The following is a 23,971-nucleotide window of genomic DNA, read 5'->3' on the forward strand; positions in this document are numbered from 1 at the left end:
CACCTCCCTCCATCTCCATCTCCATTAATGATGACCGACTTGACACTGACATTTTGTTACAAACCCACAGCCACCTGGATTACACCTCTTCCCACCCTATCTCTTGCAAAAATGCCATCCCGTATTCCCAATTCCTCCGCCTCCACCGTATCTGCTCCCAGGAGGACCAGTTCCACCATAGAACACACCAGATGGCCTCCTTCTTTAGAGACCGTAATTTCCCTTCCCACGTGGTTAAAGATGCCCTCCAACGCATCTCGTCCACATCCCGCACCACCGCCTCAGACCCCACCCCTCCAACCGTAATAAGGACAGTACGCCCCTGGTGCTCTCCTTCCACCTTCGCATAAACCAAATCATCCGCCGACATTTCCGCCACCTCCAAACAGACCCCACCACCAGGGATATATTTCCCTCCCCACCCCTTCCGCCTTCCGCAAAGACCGTTCCCTCCATGACTATCTGGTCAGGTCCACGCCCCCCTACGAACCACCCTCCCATCCTGGCACTTTCCCCTGCTACCGCAGGAACTGTAAAACCTGTGCCCACACCACCTCCCTCACCTCTATCCAAGGCACTAAAGGAGCTTTCCACATCCATCACAGTTTTACCTGCACATCCACAAATATCATTTATTGTATCCGTTGCTCACGATGCGGTCTCCTCTACATTGGGGAGACTGGGCGCCTCCTAGCAGAGTGCTTTAGGGAACATCTCCGAGACACCCGCACCAATCAACCACACCGCCCCGTGGCCCAACATTTCAACTCCCCCTCCCACTCTGCCGAGGACATGGAGGTCCTGGGCCTCCTTCACCACCGCTCCCTCACCACCAGACGCCTGGGGGAAGAATGCCTCATCTTCTGCCTCAGAACACTTCAACCCCAGGGTATCAATGTGGACTTCAATAGCTCCCTCATTTCCCCTTCCCCCACCTCACCCTAGTTTCAAACTTCCAGCTCAGCACTGTCCCCATCACTTGTCTGGACTTGTCCGACCTGCCTAACTCCTTTTCCACCTATCCACTCCACCCTCTCCTCCCTGACCTATCACCTTCATCTCCTCCCCCACTCACCCGTTGTACTCTATGCTACTCTCTCCTCACCCCCACCCTCCCCTAGCTTATCTCTCCACGCTTTCAGGCTCACTGCCTTTATTCCTGATGAAGGGCTTTTGCCCGAAACGTCGATTTTGCTGCTCGTTGGATGGTGCCTGAACTGCTGTGCTCTTCCAGCACCACTGATCCAGAATCTGGTTTCCAGCATCTGCAGTCATTGTGTTTACCTTCTTGTTAATCTATCTTGTCTGAAATTTAAAGCCACTGTACAGGAAGCCTGGAACACTGTGGTTGACTATTACCAAGTCCAGAGTACCGCAGGATTCAAGTTCCTCATCAACAAGCAAGGAATTCAAGAGTTGGACATGAAGGACATTTGAATTCGTTCTTGCTGATATGCCATATGACATGCATCTATCCAGACTTCCCTTACAGCTAAACAAATGATTCATGTAACTAAATGGACACTTCGTAAACCATAAGGTACTGAAATACTTACTTTTCCTTTGTCTAGCAACTGTACTCCTTGTAAAATGCTGCTGTCACACAGGGTCAAGATTTTCAATGTATACTGTGTTTAATTTTTTTGTGGCACCCAAGTTACTACTACCAAGCAAGCCTGTTTTGGTAATTTACAATTTGCTGTTAGACCAGATCACTCATTCAGTTTAGTGGAATAATTGACCAACAGGTTTAAATTCAGAAAATAAATGTACAATCTTGCAATTCATTTTATTTCCCTCTTTCGAATCTAATTATCCCAAGCCAGAGCATAATTCGAAAACATTCCATCTGTTGGCTTTATCATACGTCTCAAGTATAACCTATTATGTTATACCAAATAAGCTTACCAGAATCTCTCTCATTGAAACAGACCCTTCAGTCCAACCAGTCTATGCCGAACATAATCCCAAACTAAACTAGTCACACCTGCCTGCTCCTGGCCCATATCCCTCCAAACGCTTCCTACTCATGTACTTATCCAAATGTAGTCCTTGAGGAGAGCAAGCCAACTGGTAGAGAGCTTGAGGATCACCATGCCTTGGTGAGGGGCAGGTTTGAGAAGGCAGGACCTTCATGGTAATCTCAGCCAGTGCAAGAATTGAACCTATGCTGCTACCGTCAAATTGCATTGTAAACCAGCCACCCAGACAACTGAGTTTACCAAGCCCCCCCCAACCCCCGATAGCAGCAACCATACAGTCAGAGTCATACAGCACAAAATCAGACCCTTCAGTGTACACCAAATGTACAACTGCCTCATTTATAACAGCAGATCTTTGTTATTTAAGAGGAGAGCAGTACAGACAATAGAAAACATCAAAATGCAAAAAGCATTGCTTAGCATAAAGTCTTAAATATCATAGTCAGGACTTTTTAAAATACAAGAAAGCACAGAGAAAATAGGATTACGTGAAAGAAAATTGGAGCTTCAACACATAACCTTAATTAAAAGTCACAACTATCCCTGAACTCTTCCTTTGGAGTGATTTCAGTAAAGTCCTGCCTGCCTTTTGTGAGGTAACCATTAACAACGGTTTCTCTTTAATAGAGTCAAAAAGTGTGATGCTGGACAAGCACAGATATCAGGCAACATCCAAGAAGCAGGGCAGTCGGATTCCTGATGAAGGGCTTATGCTGGAAACGTCAACTCTCCTGCTCCCGGATGCTGCCTGACCTGCTGTATTTTTCCAGTGCCACTGGACATTTCGACTCTGACTCTCCAGCATCTGTGGTCCTCACTTTCTCTCCTTCTCTTTGATGGAGTAGTTATTTACTGACTGATACAAGACTGAGAGCTACTAGCTAAAAAAAAATTACTTATGATTAGATCGAAGAGAAAGTTCTGCACACAATGTCAATGCAGCAGCAAGAACTAGGAACAGTTGAAACAAAAACAAGCAATGAAAGAAACAAACAGGATGCAAAAGGGATTATTACAACAACATTTAATGCTTGTACATAAAAATAATGTTTAATCAGTTTTGGCACAAGAATGGAAACTGCAACACAAAGCTAAATAAAATGTGCAGGCATTCTTTCATTGTAACTATTAAATCCATGAATGTAAGATTTAGGTTTTGGAACATACTCAAGGGAACTTTGTTTTCACAAGGAACTAAGCATACGTAACCATTCAAAATAAATTCCATGTACTTTTGAGTTCGCGGTAAATATCTTTTGAGTTCATCACTCGTCATTTGCATTTTCTATGTTTTGGAGAATACCTCCTACCACATTTAACTAAGTGACCTTTGGACTGGACAGACTTCACACGTGCCCTTCTCCCCTTTTATGTTAGATAGGTAGACGAACACAATTGTGACCTTAAGTAAACTGTGAACCATTTTGTCAAATAGTAGATTATGGTGCGACAGTGTGTACCTTTAAGAGGGATTTATTCTGTGCTGTTTCTTTTGAAGAGGGGTGATGTAAACCTGGTGACAAGATGACCATAGAAAAACAGAATAAATAGCTTTGGGTTTTTTTTTGAAAAGTAGACAAAAGAAGCATGTGTGGGTGTAGTCAGGCTCACACAGACCCAGGGTTTTAGTTTCGCTTTCAGCTGTTGAAGTGGGGTTTTGGAGTTGAAGCTTATCGATGCAGCTCTCTCTCTCTGCTGCTGCTGCAAAACGCTCGAGTCCTCTTCAGTGTTCCTTCTCCTGGACTGGAGGGGATAGCAAGTGAGGGAAGACTATTTTACTGAATTTGCCTTTGCCAATGGAGTGTTTATGGGATGCTGCTACATTCGATTATTCGAGTAGCAGTCAAATATATATTAGCTGATTATGTTTTCAACCGAGTTAAAGTCATGCCTTTTTTGTTTGTATTTCAACTGTGGTGTAAGAATAAAGTGTGTTTTGATTAAAGGCTAATAGTTTGACCAATTAAAACACATCTGGAATACAGCACCTTACATTTGGCTTTAAAACAAGTTTAAAAAGTTAGCCAAGACATTATCTCCTTGATACATTTGAGTGGGTTTGGTCTGGACCATAACAATGGCCCTTATGACATGGACCAATCCCATTTTACAACTCACTATCTTTCTGGCATAACATTAACAACAATACTTTTTACTCCTATTTCAGATATAAATCTTTTGCAGACTTGTCTTCACCTACTAGAAGAAACATATCCTCAGCTCCCTCCGTAAGTTTTCTATGTCGAGGACTGGTTCACTGAGCCACAATGTCATTGCCTGCTCGAAGGATCCTTCTCCCTTCGTGAGGGTCCACCAGCAACTACTTGCTTGTCTTGCCTCTTGGAATGTTCACAGAATGAAATTAATCCTGTTTAGAACTTTATCTGGCAATGCAACATCCTGGATAAGTGTCGAGTTTAAAGAACAAAAAACAGAGGCTGAGATTCAAAAGTAGTACAGATCATGGAGATGTATAGCACAGAAATAGACCCTTCGGACAAACTTGTCCATGTCAAACTAATATCCTCACGTAATCTAGTCCCATTTGCTAGCACTTGGCCCATATCCCTTGAAACCCTTCCTATTCATATTTCCTTTTAAATGCTGTAATTGTACAAGGCTCCACCACTTCCTCCGCTAGCTCATTCCATACACGTGCCACCTTCTGCATGAAAATATTGCCCGTTAGGTCCCTTTTATTTCTTTCTCCTCTCACCCTAAACCTATGCCCTCTAGTTCTGGACTCCCCCACCGAGGGAAAAGATCTCGTCAATTTATCCTATCCATACCCTTCATGATTTTATATACCTCTATAAACCTCGATAGCGCGAGGTTGCAGAACAACCTGGACAGAGGAAGTCATGCTCTAAAACGTTGCTTTTTACACACACAATTCAAGACTTGTGCTTCACACTTAGATATGTCCGTGGCCAAAACCGGTCACCTCAATCAGCAATATAAACCCTTCAGCCTCTCCCTATAGCTCAAATCCTCCAACCCTGGCAACATCCTTGTAAATCTTTTCTGAACCCTTTCAAGTTTCACAACATCTTTCCAATAGGAAGGAGACCAGAACTGCAAGCAATACTGCAAAAGTGGCCTAACCAATATCGTTCTGCTATAATGCATGTATCATCAGAGCAAATTGGCTACAACGCGATTGACAAATTGTGGACTTTGTTTGGATAATGCAAACTTTCCACTGAACTGGTATTGCAATTTTCTATTAGCAATCCTCCACAGCGTGATTTTCTATAGTGGTTTCCCAAAACTCGATTTTCGATAGCACAAGGTTGCAGAACGACCTGTACAGAGGAAGTGATGCTCTGAAATGTTGCCTTTTACACACACAATTCAAGACTTGTGTTTCACACTTATTATGTCCATTGCCAAAACCAGTCACCTCAATCAGCTAGAACAAAAGGCAGCAGAAGCCATGGGAAACTACTATTTTCAAGTTACCCACTAAACCACATACCATCCTGACTTGGAATTATGCTGCAGGTCCTTCACTGTCAGTGGTAAAAAAAACTTGGATCACCTTTCCTAACACACTTTGGATGCACCTGCAGTGCATGACTGCAGCAGTTCAACAAGGCAACTCACTATCTTCTTCTCAAAGGCAATTAGGAAAGGAACAACACACCCACCCCACAAAACAAAAAGTCTTGCCTTTTCTTTTGAAGTTAGCTTTACAAAAAAGATCAGATGCACTATTTTGGCAGCAGAGTTATTCTTAGAATCTTGCGACAACATTTATCCCTCATCCAACATCACAAAACAGATTATCTGATCACATTGCACAAGCAAGTTTCCACAAACAGCAAACTGAATGCCACAATTCCTTGATTACAACAGTGACCACATTTCAAAAACACTTAGAATCATACAGTATAGAAAATGGCTTTCAGCCCATCGAGCCCGAACCACCAAAAACATAGTAAAATCTATACTAATCCCACTTTCATGCACTTGGCCCAAACCCTTTAATGTTATGACATTTCAAGGGTTCATCCAAGTATTTTTAAAAAAAGGTTGAGAGATCACCTTCCTCAATTACCATGCCAGGTAGGGTGTTTCAGGCCCCTACTGCTCTCTGGGTGAAACATGTTTCCTCAAATTCACTCTCGACCTCTTAACTTCCCACTTTCAACTAATGCAAACAGCTGCTTTCTTAACCTCCCTGTCATGCTTTATACACTTTAAGCAGGTCACCTCTCAGCCTTCTCTGCTTGAAAGTAAACAACTTGAGCTTGTATAGCCCCTTTTCCCAACTAAAGTGCTCTATCCCAGGCAACATTGTGGTGAATTGCCTCTGCATTCCCTCCAGTGCAAATCACATCCTTCCTCGAGTACATCAGCTGTGACCAAACCAAAGTTTTGCACAGCAAAACATAACCTTCCTGCTCTTATAATCTATGCAATGTCTAATAAAAGCAAGTGTCCCATATGCTTACTTAATTATCCTATTAACGTGCTTTGCGCTTTCAGGGATCTGTGGACAAGAACCCTAAGATCATAGAGTTCCCGAGATCTTCTCTTGTTGCTTCTGCCAAAGTGCAACATCTCATATTTATCTGGGTTAAATATCTGCTAGCGCAACAGCTGCAAAGCAAACTGGACATCCTGAGACAGTGGAAAGTGCATTACAAATACAAGTTTTCTTTCCTCAACAGTCCTGCATTAAGGCATGATAATGCTGAAAAATACCCAGATCAAAATCATATCAAGCTTGGCTTCAATCCTTCTGATAATTTTTAACATTCATCACGGAAGCATGGCCATTTGGGCAAAATACTGAAAAATTGTCACTGCTTGTGGGATTTTCACCACAATCAATCAGCCCCTTTATGAGAACTGGGGGGGGATGTGGAAAAAGAAAGTTTAATATTTAATATCTCCACCAGCAACAATGGAATGAATTCTATACTGCTAGAATGTATATATACACTTTAAAAATATATACATTTGTTGTATAAACAACTGATGATTCACTGACACATTTGCACAAATGCAGTCATATCAAAAACAACATGGATAAACAACTATATATTTGTTAGTCTACATTTCCTTTTCTCAATGAGGAAATTCCTGCACACAGTTTCTCTAATTACCCAGTCAAGTTTGTGAAAAAGGTTGCAAACTTTAAACTCAAGCTGCTCAACTGTGATAGGCAATAAAGTCCAGAAATTTAGAAATCAATTTTACACCATTAGAATGAACTGTCCAGTGAATCCAAAAAAATAATTGCATAAACAGAAATATCTTCTAAAAATGAAACCACTAAAAGTATATGAGCAACAGCACTGTTGTATTTGCATTTCCATACTAGAATACCTGCAAGCTGTGAAATTATGCAATGCAACTGCTTAATTTTTTAAAAATTCATTCATGAGATGACGCCATCGCTGGTCAGGCCAGCATTTATTGCGCACCTGTAATTGCCCAGAGGGCATTTAAGAGTCGTAGTCCAGACCAGGTGAGGATGGCAGTTTCCTTCCCTAATGGACATCACTGAAACAGGGATTTTCAACAATTGACAAAGGATTCACAATCATCATTCAACTTTCAATTCAGCCATGATGGATTTCAAACCCAGGTCCCCAGAACATTACGTGGATCTCTGGATTAACAGTCCAACGATAATACAAATGCCAGCCCCTCTCCATTAAATGCACATATATAATTTTAATAAATGTTACCTGATGATGTACCTCTTCAGCTCAGGTCAAAGACCAATATACAAGACCCCATTCCAATTTATACCACTATAGCTGCTTTGGAGTTTCATTTCCATTCCACTAACGGCAAGATTAGATGATGTGCACTGGAAACTTTCTTCCATTTATTCCTCTCCCCTAAAATGTGCTGCCTGTTGCTGGAATAATCCCACAGCATTTATAGCCAACCCATTCCAATACCAGACTGTCCTTTCCTCACCTGACAGAGTCAAGGGTCAAAAGACTACTTAACTACAAAGAGTCTGGATACTCTTCTTGCTGTGTGCCCAAACACAGATATAAAACAATGATCCTCTGCTAAAATGAGAGCATGGGAACTAAAACTATTTTAGATAGATTGAAAACCTCCAAACTTAAACTACTGTTATAACTGATAAAGTTGTGAATCAACTACCAGTTAGAATTGTGTAAGGATTAGTATTTACTCTGTTGGAATAACCATTTCCATAATATCACGTGAATTAACACATAATGCAGTGACCATTGAGCTCCCACCCTCATCCCAGAATCAAGTGATTTTTTTTCACAAATTTCAGAACTTACTGAATTATTCAGGCTTATTTAAGAATGTCACTTATAGGTAGTCCCCAGTTTGTGAATGGGTTCTACTCGTGTACAAATAGACTTGCGAACAATCTAGTCAGAACATAATGCAGGGCAATATAGAACAGCTGTTCATACAAACAGGAATCATTCTTCTGTCGAATATTTAAAATTACCTCCTCCCCAATTGTGATTGCGTTCTTAAGTACGAGTGTTTGCAAGTCAGATGCTCATAAAATCAGACACTCGTATTGCAAATACTCAGGCACAAGGTATTGCACACTGACACCTTCAAATGTCCTCTTTATGATTCAAGCATTGTTAGCAAAACTACTCATTGGTTGGGATGTAGGCAAGCCATCTGTCTTGGGGTTAATGACTTACATTGTGGAACAAATGCAGAGGGGTGAGAATAGGATGAAGCAGCAAAAGTGGAATAAAAATATCAATTTTAAGAAATTTCCAGGCTCCCTCAAATGCTCAATGGATTAATGTGTGAGGAATACAGCAGTTCAATTCAGTTATAAAGGACTAGTCCTACTTAATGTTAAATTGACAAATCAAATTAGGAGTCACTGGAGATGCCACACTTGGCCTGGGTGCTCTTGGAGAAAGTGGAAATTAGCCAGGGTTCTTGCTGATCCCAAGCTCCACCACCTCCATGATATGTCAAAATGTCACGCAAGGATGGATTACTTCTAAAGATTGATAAAACACTACCTTTGTACACCTGGGTTCCTGCATGAAGATGAACACTCAACTTAGCTACCAAGAGGAACTGACACTCCCAGACAACAAACCTTGCAGAGATCACTGCCTTAAAAAGGAGGGGTGGGGTTTTGTAAGAAAAATAAATTAGTGATAACTATTTTAAATAAATATCTTCACTAAAAAGCCTATTTCCAACTCCTCACATTGCTTGATATAACACCTCAAATCACATGACCACTGCTGAATCCTTCATTCATACTTCTGTCATCCCTAGATTTGATTGTCCCAATGCACTCCTTGCCCTCATTTCACAAATCCTTGATAAACAATCTCACTCAAACCTGCTCTGCTCATATCCTAATTCATATTCCAATGAAATTCCATACAGCCATCAACCCTGCATTTACGGATTCATGTTGGTGCCTAATTTAAAAACTCTCATCCTTGTTTTCAAAGCATTCAATGGCCTTATCTCTTCGTCCCTCCTCCCGTACCATCATGGAGTGCCTGAATTTCATAGAGGCACTCAATTGTGAAGTCCTGTACATCTATTATCAGGCTTTTGAACAGACCTCTCAAATGTTAATGTTGATTTCTCTCACCACACCTTCTCTGTGGCTGTAACTTTATATTCTGCTCTCTGTTCTGCTACCATGATGCACTTTGTATGGTATGATCTGCCTGTACAGCACAAAAAAAACACCACCTTTCACTGCTTCTCAGTACGTGACAATAAAAAAATCAAATCAAACATTCTCAATTTTAACTTCTTAATTGGTGGCTGTGCCTTGAGACGCTGAGGTTTTAGGATCTGGTGTTTCCTGTAATTTTTTTCCATTTGCCTTTTTCTTCTTCTGAGATAATCATTAAACCCTACATTTTGACCAAACTTTACGGTCAAGTGGCTTAATACTTCATGTTGCCATGTTAAATTTTGTTTGATATTGCTCCTGTGAAGTTCCTTCAGGCATTTTATGACAGGAAAGGTGCTCCATGAGTTATTAAATTAAACAGGCATCAAGATGAATTCTGCTCTGTTAAATATCAGCATAATTCGGAGACTGACATTATTGATGTTCGGACAAGAGTGCACACTTCCATGTGTAATTCTACCATGCTCTCATGACAAAGCTTCCATTCCAAGTTATTCACAAAATGTATCAGAACAGAAGGTACAAAAAACAGGTCTTATTTAACGCCCATCAGTCTAGCTTTCAAAACTAAAAAAAGAATAAATTGAGCCCACAAATTGTTTCTAATCCTGTTCATTGCTGTCAAGAAGTGGCACCAGATACAAAAAACCTTTCTGATACAACCTCAGTAACACATCACATGTTGAATGATAACTCTTTTGAGGCTGTTTTACGTTTGGTCCACTTATTCACTGGTCACTGTGTACAAGATATACTAAAAACAAGAAAAGGGCTGGAAACACATGGCTTTGAAAAAGAACAGGCTTTAGTGGAGACTTCACTGGTTCTGATAAACAGTTTGCACCCAAATTATTTATTTTTTCCTCCGTTGTTGAAAATCTTGCACTTTTTAGGGTTACAAGTCAGATTTTCAGTGTTGCAGATTTTATTACATGGGAATTATTTAGTCCAATTACAGATAATTCATACAGGAAAGCCACACACACAGACCAAGTCCTGAACTACAAAACCAACCACCCCAACACACAAAAGAAGTTGCATCAAGACACTATTCAAAAGGGCCAGAACACAATGCAGTACACCAGAACTGCAAAAAGAGGAAGAACACCTACACAATGTATTCGCCAAAAACGGATACCCGCGCAATTTCATCAACAGATGCCTAAGGGAAAGACAACGGAACGAGGACATGCCACAACCCAAAGGACTAGCCATACTACCATACATCAAGATCATTTCCGAACTGACACCCAAACTATTGCGACCACTAGGACTCATAACAGCACACAAACCAACAGCCACTCTCAGACAACAACTCACCAGAACGAAGGGCCTGATACCCAGCATGAGCAAAACCAATGTAGTGTACAAAATCCCATGCAAGGACTGCACAAAACACGACATAGGACAAACAGCAAGACAGCTAACGACCCGCATCCATGAACACCAACTAGCCACGAATCAACATGACCAGCTATCCTTAGTAGCCACGCACGCAGATGGGCAAGCAACATGAATTTGACTGGGGCAACACTACTATTATAGGACAAGCCAAACAGAGAACAGCCAGGGGATTCCTAGAGGCATGGCAGTCATCCACAGATTCAATCAATAAGCACATCGACCTGGACCCAATATACCGACCACTGCAACGGACAGCTGGAACTGACAACCGGAAGCTGCAGATTCAAACCACTACAAATGCCGGAGGAAAAATCACAGAAGCGCTTCACAGGAGGCTCCCAAGCACTGAGGATGTCACCTACACAGGGGACGAAACGTCTGCAACACAAATTCCCAGCTCGGCAAACAGAACCACAATAATTCATACAAATTTACAGATTTATTTTAAAATGCATCTCATATCTTGATCATTTGTTGAAATGCAAAAGGTCAAGGAATGGATTTATCTTAATATTTTATAAAAAGAAGCTCTTGAATATAGGATGCTGGCTCTGAAAGTCTTGGCAACAGCAGATGTGGTGAAGGGTTGGGATATCACCACTGTGAAAACACTCAAATACCAACTGCAGAGAAAAACTAACTACATTTCTCAAAACTAAAATTCTAAAATCTGTATCACTTTATTTAAATTACTCTGCAAATTAAACATTCGGGGTAACTTTCACTGTGCTAACTTTCTCTTATGTAGTTGTTGCTGCACTCGCTTTGAAGCATTTGTAATACAACATATAAATGCAAAGATTTTATGACTCCAAGCCAGAAAAAACAAGCAACTGATACAGTTTATGTTTTAATACAAAAATGAATTTATTGCATTGAATGCTAGTCAATGCAACGCATAACCCAAATTTACTCCATTTACAGAACACTGGAATACATCAGAATCTGACCCATCAAATACAACACTCGTGGACATATCAAATCCAATCCAGTTTTCCTTGAATATTATTACAGCAGTTCCTGGCCTCAATGACAGGACTCCACAAAAATAAAATTTAGAAACAAAATATTGTGGGAACTCTCACAACTTTAAGGAATACCTATTTCAGAAAACATTATTAAAATGTATATTTTAAGTAGATGGAAGGAATGACATTACACTTGTAAATATCTCCATTTCTAGGTGCTACATTTCCTTTAAAGTCTTATGGAAAGCTGATCGTGATACGTTTCTCTACTAAAACTTCAATGGTAAGCACTGCTACCCAATTGTTACACAAGGATGATAAGATGTACAAAGTTAAAATTCATACGACACCAGGTTATAGTCCAACAGGTTTATTTGGAAATATTAACTTTTAGAGCACTGCTCCTTCATCAGGTGGTTATGGAGTATAAGATCGTAAGACACAGAATTTATAGCTAAAGTTTAGTGTGATGTATCTGAAATTGTATATTGAGAAAGACCTGGATTGCTTGTTAAGTCTCTCATCTTTAAGCATAAACACATTGGCTTCAGTTCTTTCATATGTAAATTGCAGAACTTTTTTTAAAAAGTTACATTCCCAAGTGAACTTTAACAATTGGTGTCATGTCGGCCCAGATAATGCATTTAAGATGCAAGCTGCCCTGTGTGAGACTCTGTGCCACAACAATCACGCTGATTCTAATCCAAGATCCAAATTTACAGAATCTTACATGGATTCATCTAGTTTTTGAGCAAAATAAAGTGCAATTCTTAAAGACAAATTCACCTCACAAACTTGCGTGTGCGTGTGTGTGACCTGTAATGTAGATAGGATAGTGAAGGCGGCATTTGGTATACTTTCCTTTATTAGTCAGAATAAAGAGTACAGAAATTGGGAGGTCATTTTACGGCTGTATAGGACATTGGTTCGGCCACTGTTAGAATATTGAGTGCAATTCTGGTCTCCCTGCTATAGGAAGGACGTTGTGGAACTTGAAAGGGTTCAGAAAGGATTTACAAAGATGTTGCCAGGGTTGGCAAGGCTGAATAGGCTGGGGCTGTTTTCCCTGGAGCGTCGGAGGCTGAGGGGTGACCTTATAGAGGTTTAGGAAAATCATGAGGGGCATGTATAAAATAAACAGACAAGGTCTTTTCCCTGGGGTGGAGGAGTTCAGAACTGGAGGGCAGAGGTTTGAGTTGAGAGGGAAAAAAAGTTAAAAGGGACCTAAGGGGCAACTTTTTCAGGCATTGGGTGGTGCGTGCTTGGAATGAGCTGCCAGAGGAAGAGGAGAAGACTGGCACAAATGCAACATTTAAAAGGCATCTGGACGGGTATATGAATAGGAAGGATTTAGAGGGATATGGGCCAAGTGCTGACAAATGGGAACTAGATTAGATTAGGATATCTGGTTGGCATGGACGAGTTGGACCGAAGGGTCTGTTTCTGTGCTGTACATCTCTATGACTATAACTCTATACAGGACATTGTTTCAGCCACTTTTGGAATACTGCATTCAATTCCGGTCTCCCTGCTTTTGGAAAGATGTTGTGAAACTTGAGAAATGTTCAGAAAAGATTTAAAAGCATGTTGCCAGGTTTGGAGGATTTGAGCATGGCAGAGAGGCTCAATAGGCTAGGTCTTTTTTCCCTGGAGTATTAGAGGCTGAGGGGTGACCTTATTGAAGTTAATAAAATCATGTGGGGCATGGATGGCGTAAACAGTCAAGGTCTTTTCCCTGGGGTGGGGGAGTCCAGAACTAGAGGGTATAAGTTTAGGGTGAGGGGAAAATTTTAAAAGGGACCTAAGGGGTAAAATTTTCACACAGTGCGTGTACATAATGAGCTGCCAGTGGAAGCAGTGCAGGCTGGTAAAATTACAACATTTAAATGGCATCTGGATGGGTACAATAATTGGAAGAGTTGAAAGAGATATGGACAAAAATGCTGACAAATAGGACTAGATTAATTTAGGATATCTGGTTGGCATGAATAAATTGAACCAAAGGGTCTGTTAGTGTGCTAGTGAGTTTTAAAAAGATTTGTAGCTCAGGTTGAGGTTCTGGATGCAGATTTGCTCACTGAGCTGGAAGGTTCATTTTCAGACATTTCATCACCTTGCTAGGTAACATCTTCTGTGAGCCTCCAGACGAAGCACTGCTAGTGTTTCCTGCTTTCTATTTATATGTTTGGGTTTCCTTGGGTTGGTGTTGTCATTTCTTGTGGTGATATCATTTCCTGTTATTTTTCTCAGGGGGTGGTAAATCGGATCCAGGTCAATGTGTTTGTTGATAGAGTTCCCGTTGGAATGCCATGCTTCTAGGAATTCCTGCGCATGTCTCTGTTTGGCTTGTCCTAGGATGGATGTGTTGTCCCAGTCAAAGTGTGTTGTACATCTCTCTGACTCGAAGAGGGCTTTAACCTAGAAGTGGGGAATATTCCTTAAATACTCTTAACTCATGCCTTACAGATGGTGGAATGGCTTTGAGTTACTCACTGCAAGCTTCTTAACTTTTGACCTGCTCTTGTAGCCATGGTTAGTCAAAGTTAACTTCTGCTCAAATGCAACACCACAAGAATGTTACGGTAATACCAGCGAATGTCAAAAGGTGATTGTTAAATCCTCTTTTGTTAGAGATGCTCATTGCCTAGCAATTGTGTAACGCAAATGTTACTCGTCAAGTATCAGCCCAAACCTGGATACTGTCCAAGTCTTGCTACATTCCAACATAGATCACTTCAGTATTCTTGTCGTGCATAGCGCTGAACACTGTGCAATCATCCACAGACATTGCCTCTTCTCACTTTATGGTGATGGAATGGTCACTTATGAAGAAGCTCAAAATAGTGGGGCCTGAGACACTACCTTCAGAAACCCAGGTCTCTTGTGACACAATGGTTGCATCCATACCTCTGTACCAGGAGGCCCAAGTTCAAGTCCTACCTGCTCTAGTGTTGGGTACTAACATCCCTGAACAGGTTGATTAAAATGCCTTAAATTAACTGAAATAGTGGTTGAAAGCAATCTCAGAAACATTGGCTTGTCCTAGGATGGATGTGTTGTTCCAGTCAAAGTGTGTTGTACATCTCTCTGACTAAGTGGGGAATGCACTAATTGAGAAAGTACTGATATAAAATATCAACCTTCAGGAACTAGAAGCTTTTATGGCACAGTGGCAATGTTCCTACCCTGAACCAAGTGGCCTGGGGTCAAGTCTGACCTACGCCAGAGGTATGTAATAACATCTCTAAACAGGTTGATTAGAACTCCTGCAGAGACCTCCAACATCCACAACTATCATCCTTATAACCTTTTCAATAGTAGGTGTATTCCCCTAATTCCTATCGATTCTAGTTTTGCTTAGGCTCCTTGATACCGCAGTTAAATGCAACCTTGATATCAAGATCAGTCACACTCAGCTCTGGATTTCACTTCTTTTCTCCACATTTGAACCAAGGCTGTTGTTTTGAGGTCAGGGGCTATTTTGAGGTCAGGAACTGTTTGGCACTGATGAACCCACACGAAAGAAAATGCACAAGTTATTGCTGAGCTGGTGCTTCTTGATAGCACTGTTATTAATGACACCTTCCATCATTTTCCTGGTAATCAAAAGTAGACACAAGTTATTGGTCAGGTTGGATTTTTCCTCCTGTGTGTGTAAAGGACATACCTGGGCCATATTACTCTTCATTAGCTAAATGCCAATATTACAGTTGTACTGGAACAGAAGGCTAGGGTGTGTGGCAGGTTCTTGAATCAGTGTTTTCAATCGTACTGTCAGAATATGGTCAAGGCCCATAATCATTGCAGTAAACAGTGCCTTCAGCCATTACTTGACATCATGTGGAGTGAACTGAATTAACTGGTATCTCCGATGCTGGGTATGTCCAGAGGAGGTCAAGATGGACCTTCCACTCATCACTTCTGGCTGAAGTCTGCTATATATAATGCAGACTTAGTAAAACTTCTGCAGTTATAGGAAAAGAGTTAATGCTCCAAATCCAGTCAGTTTTGTCACTCCCTTTCTCTTCACTCACCTAGCAAAGGGTTTACAAAGTCATAGTCAATAATCTTTACATGCCATGAATTCAAGTCCCTCAACTTTTCTCTCGTATGCATTTCCAATAGAAGTACCAATTCAGGTGGAACTTTAAACTGCAACTTTGGTCATTTCTTCTTGGGATCACAACATGTGGTCACATACTGTTTCGGGTAGCTTAACTTTAATTGAAAGATCGATTCAAAACATGCAGCTTGAAGTCTGTCTGACACAAGAAAAGCAGGTGGGAACAGGATTAAATAATTTCTCTAACACTATCATCTTGGTCTCAAATTATGAAATCACATCAATAGAACTGAAGTAGTAGATATAGGTCCCAATATGTCATAAATCACTCAACTGTCAGCAGCATTTAGCTATTTAAACACACTGCAGAACCACAAGATTTTTTTTAAAAAAGCAGCATTTAACTTTAGGGCAATGTGTAGAATAGATCTTAATCCACAGAAGAATCTTAGTGTGTGCACAAATAAACTCATCCTTCAACTTAAAAGCATTATAGACATATCCATTTCTGAAGTCTTCCAAAAAGTAGCCCATTCTTTTTTGTCAGCCTAGTATGCGGCAGATTGAAAACCATCAATTTGATATACCTGAAAAAAATATACATAAAGCTTCCTTTTTTGATCCGGTATGGTGTGTGCACTCTCAATGTCCAATGAGTTAGATGAACCCAGAGAATTTAGATGCAGTTTAATATTAGCCAAGGCTTATTAGCATTTGCATTCATAGGGGCATTGTAGAAGTTTGACCAGGATTATCCGGACCAACATTAGGAAGATCACAGGCTCTAGTGACAGGTCCATCATTCCAGCACCCAGGAATGAGCCAAGCCAGCTGGAAATGCAGCAGGTTCTGAATCACCATGGGCAATCTTGGCAAAGACACAAGATTACACTCTGCCAAAGATCAGTTCAGATCCAAGACAGCACCCTTAGAGTCTCAGATCCAGTCACAGCCTCTTCATGATTTGATGTTACTTCTTTAAGAACAGAAATGTAACTTGTTAATGCTTTCTTCCCCAGGTCCAGCAGAGTATTATGTAGGCATTCATGAAAAAACACATTACAATCCAATTCACACCAACTAAAAAGTAAAAGAAGTTCCCTGTTTTACCCTCTTTACTTGACTTGTGCAACCTAATTCCTTTAACTTAAATCCTAGCAATATGTTCAAATTTTAGTTGCCATATATTCAATTCAGCAGAATCAACTCAAAATAGATGAAGAACAAATCACTCCAAATTATCATGACAAGAATGACAAAACACAAGGGGTACAAGTTATCAAAATAAGCTGAGAGCACACAAATCTATGATATAGGAGGGGCAGTGTCTACCAAGAAACACCTTTAGCAACAGAATGATAATTTTATGCACATTTTAATTTTAAAAAGAAACTAGAACCTGCAATCTTATTAAAACTAAGCACTGAACACTCTGCTAGTGCAGCTCAGTTGGTAAAACACTGTACAGGGAGAAATGCAGCAGGTCAAGCAGCATCCAAAGAGCAGGAGAATCAAGCAGGAGAGCCCTTCTTCAGGAATGAGGAAAGTGTGTCCAGTAGGCTAAGATAAAAAGGTAGGGAGGAGGGACTTGGGGGAGGGGTGCTGGAAATGCGATAGGTGGAAGGAGGTCAAGGTGAGGGTGATAGGCCGGAGTAGGGGTGGGGGCGGAGAGGCCAGGAAGAAGATTGCAGGTTAGGAAGGCGGTGCTGAGTTCGAGGGATTTGACTGAGACAAGGTGGGGGGAGGGGAAATGAGGAAACTGGAGAAACCTGAGTTCATCCCTTGTGGTTGGAGGGTTCCTAGGCGGAAGATGAGGTGCTCTTCCTCCTGCTGCGTTTTTACAGCAACACAAAACACTGTACAGGTAAGCTACAAACCAGAATGTAGATTCAATTCTAGTTTGTTTCTAGGTAAGCTATTTCAACTTCAGCAAAGACAATTAACTAACTACAACTGGATTTGGTGGTTCCAGATTAGCGGGAAAGGAAAATAGTCAGGCATCGATCATCCGCCTGTTCACTAGTCAGGCATACTTACCTTTGAATATTAACCTGGCCATAGTAACAGACGAACAGTCTGTCTTCCTTTACCAGAAATACACTTTTACCATCCCTAAATTATGCTTGTCAATCATCATAAAAAATTGATGAGTGCATTAGGCTGATTCCAAAGCCCAAGATTACATACAGAAGGTTGCATCAAAACTCGGGGCAGTCACTGTAAAGGTTGAATGAAGAAAGGTCACTGTCTAAGGCTCACTCACCATAACACACCAAGAAGCTAAAACCTCACAGACAAACCCATAAAGCTGAGAAAAAAAAGGCTACATAAGCTACATGAAACATTGAGCCAAATAACGAGACACTAGGACAGATGATCAGAAATTTGCTGAGACACAAACAAAGGTGTCAAGCTCACGATGTATGAATTCATAACTGAAAACATGAATTTTATGAATTAAACACAAAAAGCTTCTTTCACTGAAGAAACCGTGAACATTACACAATTGTAAAAATATAAAAGAATTCCAACTACCCTGTTTCAGGGTAATTAGGCTCTCAAACTACTTTTTATTCCAATTACTTACACACATATTGCAGCAACCTGGAAATCCTGCAACCATCTGCAAGAACAGTGCATTCACCACACTATACATGGACTTGGTGACAACACATTGATTAAAATTTTCAATGTAATCAAATGACCCACAGATTTTTGCAAAGGAAAGAGCAGAATAAAATTGAGAAAATGCGTTCTTCTCACACAGAAACTCAATAAATTTAACTAAGAAAACAAAAGGGTAACAATTTAATTTATTTCAGCACTTGAGATACTCCTCAAATTGAAGGTCGACCTCATATCAACAATGCAAAACCGCCAGATAACAATGCTTACTTCCCGTGGACATCTGCAAAAGGATAGAAAAACCCTTAAGATTCCAAAGTACAATACAGAGAGGATGCAGCGTTGTCACAACTGCATTCATTGATCACCTGGCTCATTAAAAAGCTATGGTAAATGATTCTCAGTCCAAATGGCCAAATGACAGGCCCAAGATCACTGGAAACCCCCTTCAAAAAGAGATTGAGACTCAAAATTTTAGAATATAGAGTCAGATGGGTCACACTGTTTGCTGTGTAAAGTCAGTGGAACAAAGATCAGAGAGCCTCGAGCTTAATCACAAAGCAGCCACATAGTACAGTGAGCAGGAAAAGGATCATAAATTTCAGGTGAGTTTCAGAAAAAGCGGCCTGTGTTTTAATTTTGGGATGGTAAAAGAGAAAGAACACTTTATGACTATATGAACATCTGAAATAACACCTAAATTATAAGAGTCCGTGTTCACCTGAGATTCTTTATCTCTCTCTGTTCTTCAGTTCTTCAAATTTACCTGGATATTCCAACCAAAATATCAATGTGAAGGAACTTTGTACTTAAACATTTAAGTTATAACTTCAGTTTAAGAGAACATACTTAAGACTTTGATGTATTTAATTTACCCTTAAGGGTATCCAAATGATCAAAATCAACATACAAAACATGACAAACCCAGTGACCATAAATTTGATTTTCAGGCTATATTGAGTTTCCTAATCTAAGGGGGGAGAGGAATTACTGTCCTCTGATAGTATCTGATTTGTTTTCACTGAGGCCTATCTGGTGACCTCTACTGGAAGTGTGCACAAGTTGACATCAACTATGGCCAGGGCTGACGTACAGCACTTGAATTGTGACGAGAAAAAATATACCTCAGCAGCAGCAGCAGGAAACATTGGAGAGCAGTGGAGAATTAACAAAACTAAGCAAGTAAACAGTGCACTCATTAAAGCAGAATTTCAAAATTCATTTCCCTTTGAATTCTGTCCACTATAACAGAAGGTTTGCAGACCAATGGTTCTCAAGTCTGACTATCTTGCTCAGTGGCCACCACCAAGCTCGAAAAAAGAGAAGACTAATTCAACCTGTTTGCTACCTCAATAAAAGTCAACACTCCAGAAAACAGAAAATTCAAGACAGAATAATCCAACATTACTGCATGGTTCTATTTTTACCATCATATGCAAAATAAGTCATTATTCAGACCTTTAGCTAAATAAGGTGGATACAATACACCATCACAATGAATAATTGGAGAGAAAATGTTTTGTTATGCCTGTACAGAATTTCTCACACACTCATCAATATAAAATCACAACACAAGATTTCACAAAACTTTTGTTTACAAGGTACCAGAGACCCAAAGATAACAGCGCCTTTCAACATCCAAAACAGCAGTGAACCAAAATGTATGTTCCATAAACACTGAACAATTTCACTTTGACACTTACTGTGCAAAGTACATGCCATGCATTGAGAATCAATCCATACCAGAAAACTGAGTGAAATTTAGTTAGGTCAAATAAGAGGTAGAAATTTATAACTTTTCAAACAATTTCACAATCTACAATATTTCAGTTCATCTCAAATTGATCTCAATGATGCCATCATGATAGACAAGATCTGTACTTCACCCCACAGTTTAAAATCAAGTCTTCACACATGCCAAGTTGCAAAGGGCAAAATCCAGATGGTACAGTTGGATGTTTCACAATCCAAGAGGGCACAGGGCGAGTATTTCACACACCCGTCATTATATCACCAAACCGAAGTCTCTATCCTGGATTATTCATAATCAGGAGACTTGGAGATACCTATCAAACCTCACACGTACATACAACATTTGTGAACAATATGGGCATTACAAAATGATGTTTTACATTGAAATCCCACCATTTCATGTGCTAAAATTAAGCAAACAAGATGTCTCGGATTTCATCCCACTTCATCAGTCCACTGAAGGTAAAATGATCAAAATTAATCATTAGACAGCAGTCTTGGACCGCCGCTCCAGGATTAGCCATTCCCGGCTTTTTTCCCGATGCCAGATCCCGTCAGGCCTGTCAGAGCCGCTTCGCCGCCAGGCCCCGGGAAGCCGCTTGTATTCCAGGCCTAGTGAGCGGTCTGTTCCCCAAACCTGGGCCTCAAGGTCTATTTTAGGCCCTCGGTTATCGATGGTTGGGTACGGTCAGGGTTGAGGTACTCCGACTCGGGCTCTCCCCGTCCTGCTGCCTACCGCGGGGTTCCCAGCCCCAGGGAAGAGGCTCGAGTTTGGGCGCCACTCCCCGGGGCTCAGCCCCCCTCCTCTGTCAGACTCACCCTCTCCCACCGCTGCCGCTTGGCCTCCGAGCGTCGCTCTGGGGAGGAGGTGGAGGCCCGGTTTCTCCTCCTCTCCGTCCGCCCTTCCCCCCTCCCCCCCTCCCCGCCGCTGCTGTTTGATGGTGGGATGCCGGAGCCGCTCACCGTGCCGTTCCTGCTCACACTCCCCCGTTCCCAGTCTCCGTCCGTCTCCGAACCAGGCTCGGCCTACACCCGGAACTACTTCCAGCGCCGGGACTCGCCAACCCCGCGTGTACCGCTCCGCCCGCCCGGTGGACCGACCCCAACACCAGGCACGCAGCGATACCTCCGCTGCGGGGAAAGAAGAGCGGGTGAACACTGCTGTCAATCAGCAAGATACCCAACTCATGGTTTACGACTTACCTTCGCACAAACTGGTGTGGGAAGGCAGAAAAAGCTGAAATGAAATTAGTATTATCCTACTTAATGTGAAAAAAAAGATTGTTGCCCTCGAATTGTCATCTATTGTTTTAATAGCAATGGAAGGTCAATAATGTAACTAACCAACTAACATGGTATAACTCATTTGTTACATATTCTAGTTTCAATGCTTAATTATTTGCTCAGCCATATAGCTTCATGACAACGTGAGCAAACCTCGAAAGAAGTGAGTGACTGTAATGAGGTTGGGACGCATTTCAATTCTGATATGCACAACATAAATACAAGGGTTTACGTATATTCTATATTTGAATATTGCTGAAAAATTACTCTTGGCAAAACTTTTCATCTTACACTGATCAGCACAACTCAAGGGTGTACCAACGTTTTTCTGTATGAGAGGGAAATGCTGTCGAAGAACATTAATGGATGCTTTCTCCATGACAATGCTTCTACCAATCATAGTACATTGGTCGTACAATCAGCACCCTCCTGTTCCTTTTCCCTTGAATTGAGACTCTTGCTAATTGGTTCTGGTGAATGCAACATGAAACACTTTCACAAAATATGTATGTTTTAACAATATTGTATTTAGTAAGGACAATAACTTTCAGTCTATATTGTATTTTATTATTTAAGAAGCAGATTTTTAGAGTTTCATTTGTGAGCATGGAGTTGTAATGTCAGAAGTATTGGAGATCTGTTTATATGCATTTTCATGATGTTTTACAACCTTGGCTTGAAGAGTTAGATGGTTAACGGTTCATTGAATTGTAAGAAAAAAATTGTTGCTTAGCAACAGGACTCCAATGACAGAAAGAAACATAAAAATCCAAAAAGCCAATCCGTCTCTGTGTGGTGTGTGCCAGACAGTGAACAATTGTTATATTCTGGGTTTGAGAAATTCATATTGTTGCACTAAAATTAAAGTCACAGTGAATTAAGCTTGCAATTTGTTTGAGGTGTTAGGGAGAGATACCAGATGAAGGGAAAAAACATCAGGTGACTGGCCAGAAATTGACCAAAACGAAACTAGTTACAGTTGCAACCTGAATCTGAGCAAGGTGCTTTAGCAAAGAGATAATGCAAGCTCTTCACTGAGGTTTGGGTGGTTTTAAAGATATTGCTGGGGTAAACTGGGTAGTATGAGCTTGAAGTTGTCTTTTCTAATGTCTGTAATGAAAAATTACCAAATAGTTTTAAGTGGTGTAATTTAGTTTATTTTGTTTCGAACCTTGTTTATGAAGGGTTTTATTCTTTGTCTCCAAAGTTCAGTGTCAGCCTGTTGTGAACATGTTCGGTAACTGATTTCCATCATTTTTTTAAAACTGAAATTAGGATCTAACAAGTCATGTTCTACTTTGGGATCTGACTGAGCCAGCATTAACTTCAGCTGGGATCATAACAATATTGACACAAAATTATACAATATACAATTATACAATGTCATATTGTTATATGACATTGCTCACAGTGAGTTGTGGCTGCAGTGCTACAGGTGTGTTGTTGAGGTGTGCAATTTGGACATACCATTGAAAGGATTCAGAATTTTATTTTCTTCATTTACAGGATGTGGGCTCCATTGGCAAGTTTTAATAATTATTCCCTATCCCTAATTGCCCTTGACATCAATATTACAGTTTATACATTTTACTCCCAGCCACAAAAAGAAGTGTGAGGCCAGGTAATAAAAAGTAGAAAAGCAAATCAGAGCGTGACTTATACACTGAATGGTAGATCTTACGGAGTGTTGCTGAACAAAGAGACCTTGGAGTGTAGGTTCATAGTTCTTTGAAAGTAGAATCGCAGGTACATAGGATAGTGAAGAAGTAATTTGGTATGCTTTCCTTTATTGGTCAGAGCGTTGAGTATTGGAATTGGGATGTCATGTTGTGGCTATACAGGGCATTGGTTAGGTCGCTTTTGGAATATTGTGTGCAATTCTGGTTTCCTTCCTATCAAAAGGATGTTATGAAACTTGAAAGGGTTCAGAAAAGATTTACAGGGATGTTGCCAGGGTTAAAGGGTTTGAGCTATAGGGACAGGTTGAATAGGCTGGGGCTGTTTTCCTTGTAGCGTCGGAGGCTGAGGGGTGACCTTATAGAGGCTTATAAAATCATGGGAGGCATGAATAGGGTAAATAGGCAAGGTCTTTTTCCTGGGATGAGGGAGTCCAGAACTAGAGGGTGTATGTTCAGGGTGAGAGGGGAAAGATTTAAAAGGGGCAACTTTTTCATGCATAGGGTGGTGCGTGTATGGAAATGTGCTGCCAGAGGAAGTGATGGAGGCTGATACAATTACAGCATTT

The 23,971-nt window shown here is 40.8% G+C and overlaps 1 protein-coding gene across 10 annotated transcripts in view; it reads right to left on the reverse strand.

The window, feature by feature from the left end:
• foxj3 (forkhead box J3) overlaps nucleotides 1–21,478 on the reverse strand; it is a 156,770-nt gene extending 135,292 nt beyond the window's left edge. For 9 of the 10 annotated variants that reach the window (XM_060852480.1, XM_060852473.1, XM_060852479.1 and 6 more), the window contains exon 1: nucleotides 21,262–21,463. The gene's annotated coding sequence lies outside the window, so the exon portion shown is untranslated. Of the gene's footprint in view, nucleotides 1–21,261 lie in introns of all 10 variants that reach the window. The other variant, XM_060852471.1, reaches the window with a different exon arrangement.
• Nucleotides 21,479–23,971: the final 2,493 nt, after the last annotated feature.

Source organism: Hemiscyllium ocellatum, chromosome 37, assembly GCF_020745735.1.
Source record: "Hemiscyllium ocellatum isolate sHemOce1 chromosome 37, sHemOce1.pat.X.cur, whole genome shotgun sequence".
Lineage (NCBI taxonomy): Eukaryota > Metazoa > Chordata > Chondrichthyes > Orectolobiformes > Hemiscylliidae > Hemiscyllium > Hemiscyllium ocellatum.